This window comes from Setaria viridis, chromosome 7 (assembly GCF_005286985.2).
Source record: "Setaria viridis chromosome 7, Setaria_viridis_v4.0, whole genome shotgun sequence".
Classification (NCBI taxonomy): domain Eukaryota; kingdom Viridiplantae; phylum Streptophyta; class Magnoliopsida; order Poales; family Poaceae; genus Setaria; species Setaria viridis.
The window spans coordinates 14,454,522-14,458,122 of NC_048269.2; the positions used below are offsets into that span (position 1 = coordinate 14,454,522).

General features: G+C 38.1%; 1 pseudogene; it reads left to right on the forward strand.

Annotated features, from left to right (window-relative positions):
• Positions 1–593: 593 nt before the first annotated feature.
• On the forward strand, positions 594–3,240 carry LOC140223445 (uncharacterized; annotated as a pseudogene).
• Positions 3,241–3,601: the final 361 nt, after the last annotated feature.

Below are 3,601 nucleotides of genomic sequence, written 5' to 3' on the forward strand. Positions count from 1 at the left end.
GTATGACCCACCATCATTTGTATTTGCTCATGTTCCTAATAATGATGCAAGCATGCCTACTTTGGGTGTCTCAAGGACTGCTACAGTAGAAAATCGCCATGGAATATTAGATGACATGCAAGGAATGCTACAGGCTGTATTTCTTGCTCCAGCAAGCTATGAATCATTGCCAAGTATGTCTGAAGCTGAACTAGATGGCATTCAGTCTAGTTTTACAAATATGGAACATAATGTGGTAGAGGATAGAAATATGGAACATAATATGGCAGAGGATGTGAGTCATGCTAAAGATGATACTATGAGGATAGAACATGATATGTACGCAAGATTATTTAAGGATGCACACACAAGGTTGTACCCTGGTTGTGAGACATTGACCAAGTTGTCATTTTTAGTCCACTTATATCACCAGAAGTGTTTACATTGTTGGACTCAAGAATCCTTCACATCGCTGCTTGGTCTGCTATCTAAGGCACTTCCACCTGAGGCAAATCTACCTAAGACATTGACCAAGTTGTCATTTTTAGTCCACTTATATCACCAGAAGTGTTTACATGGTTGGACTCAAGAATCCTTCACATTGCTGCTTGGTCTGCTATCTAAGGCACTTCCACCTGAGGCAAATCTACCTAAGACATATTATGAAGCAAAAAATATCATCCGTGCTTTTGGTCTTGACTATGTGAAAATCCATGCATGCCCAAAAGATTGCATGCTTTTTCGAGGAAATAGAGCTAAGCAAGAGACTTGTCATGTGTGTAAAAGTTCTTGATGGAAAGATATGAAGAAAAATGGCTCTGCAGCTCAACCGAAAAAGAAAAAGAAGCCAGCAAAAGTGTTACATTATTTTTCGTTGATACCAAGACTCCAAAGGTTATTTGCAACTAACAAAACTTCCGATGATATGCGATGGCATGATGAGGGACGTACAAAAGATGGCAAACTGTGACATCCAACTGATGTAGAAGCTTGGAATGATTTTGACAGAAGATATCCTGAATTTGCAAAAGATGCTGGTAATGTACGCCTTGGTCTTGCAAGTGATGGATTTAACCCACTTAGGAACTTGAGTTCTACACACAGCACTTGGCTAGTGATGCTCATTCCTTACAACCTACCACCTTGGATTTGTATGAAGCAAACATCTTTAATTTTGTCGATGATCATTCCTGGACCAGATTCTCCGGGGAATGATATTGATGTATATCTGGAACCATTGATCGATGAGCTCTTAGAGTTGTGGGGGGGGGAGTGGAAACAATTGACACCTCTTTCCAAAAGACATTTTATCTCCAAGCTACACTATTGTGGACTTTAAATGATTTTCCAGTATCAGCTTACCTTTATGGTTGGAGCACAAGTGGTACATACACATGTCCTTCTTGTGGTGCGTCAACAAAATCATTTTACCTAAATAAGAGTAGAAAGACATGTTATATGGGTCATCGATGATGGTTGTCACAGGATCACAAATATCGAAGGCAAAAGGAGCAGTTTGATGGGACCGAAGAGACCTAAGATCCACCTAAAATGATGAGTGGCACTTCGGTTCTGATAATGTTACAAGGTAGAGAGTTTGTGTTAGGTAAAAACACCAAAAGGAATGACCTGGACCATCAGAAGGGCAAGCGTAAAAGAGGAGAAAGTGAGAAGAAATTAAATGCCAACCGAGGTAAGAAAGAAAAGAAGCCAAAAGATTGGTTGAAAAAGAAGTCAATATTTTTCAAGCTACCATACTAGGAGGAGAACAAACTAAGACACAATCTAAGACACAAAATGTGTGCGAAAATTTGATTGCAACTTTGCTGGATATTTATTCTAAAACAAAGGATGACCTGAATGCACGACTAGATTTAGTGAAACTTGGAATTCGGAAGAACTTCATCCTATGGTAGATGACCAAGGAAAGCAAAAGGCACCTGATGCACCGTTTACTATGTCTAGAGAGAAAATGGAGATTCTTTGTTCCGTACTTCAGAATATTAGAACACCTGATGGCTATGCATCAAACATTTCTAGGTGTGTCAACATGAAAGACTGCAAATTGAGTGGACTAAAGAGTCATGACAACCATGTTTTGCTGCATGATATTCTTCCTGTAGCACTCCGATCATGTTACCCCAGCAAAGATGTCATGAGAATAGTCATCGAGTTAGCTGATTTCTTCAAGAAATTATGCTCCAAGGTATTAGATGTGTCTGAGCTCGACAAACTTCAAGAAAGTATTGTGGTGACACTTTGTAATATGGAGAACTTTTGTTCCATCATTTTTTTACTATAATGGTGCATTTGATGGTGCCCTTGGCTGAAGAAGCAAAACTTGGTGGCCCTGTGCACTATCGACAGATGTATCCTCTCGAAAGGTATTTTTTTTATCTTTTTCCTTGTCCTCTTGAATAATCCATAGAAATAACATATTTTCTAAATTGTGTGTAGGTTTTTTGTTCGACTTAAGGCACTTGTGAAGAATAGAGCTCATCCAGAAGGTTCAATTGCTGAAGGATATAAAATTCAAGAATGCATGACTTTCTGTTCAAGGTTCATATAAGGAACTACACGTTTTACAAGGCCATCTAAAAACCCTGAACCTTTAGGCAATATACAAGACATGTACCTATTTAACAGCGCGGGTGAATCAATTGGAAAATGTAGCACTGCAGTCCAATTTGACAATCAGCTTCTTGTTCAGGCACATAGATATGTCTTGCGACACTGTGATGAATTAGAATGTTTTCGCGGGTGAGTATGTACATGTTATACTAGATGATGGACCAGGGATCACCGAAAAGATAAGAGCAATTGCTGAAAAACCAAGAAAATGTGGTGTGTAGTACAGTGGTTATATTATTAATGGTTTCAGGCTCCACACCATGGATCGTGAGGCTGCACGATTGACACAAAATAGTGGCGTAGTGAACATTGCAGTAGATGGAGTTCATACATGGCAGATTATCAGATATAATAAAATTGTGGTACAAAGACTACAAGGTAGTGCTTTTCAAATGTGACTGGTATGATGTCCACCACTGTGCTAGTTTCCAAAAATATGATTTTGGATTCACTCTTGTCAATTTTTCTCGAAAAATACATACCGGGAAGAAATTAGAGCATGATCCTTTTGTATTCTCTTCACAAGTGAAGCAAGTTTTCTATGTTGAAGACCCGAAAGCTAAAGGATGGAACGTGGTGGTAAGAGTTAAGCCAAGAGATGACTTTGACATGGGTGTTGAACTATCATAAGATGAAACATATTAAATCTGCTTGGGCTTTCAGTTCCTGTCAAGCTCCTAGCATGAATAATTTGAGCTTTTTTTCTTTTGATTTGGCAAACAATCAACCTCTTAAAGACATGGATACAATGCTTATCTCAATATTTATTAGATGACACTCCCTACGTCCTAAAAATATTATATATTCTTATTAAAATATTCCTTGTTTAACTTCAAGTTAACCACATAAGGATTATTAAACCATGTCCATTACTTTGAGAGGCAAACCATGTTATATCAAGCTAATATTTTAATCAAATTTGGATCCAAGATAAAATAGATGTGATTTGAATACCTCTGTCTCACTTGAGTTTGCATTGAAGAAGATCACA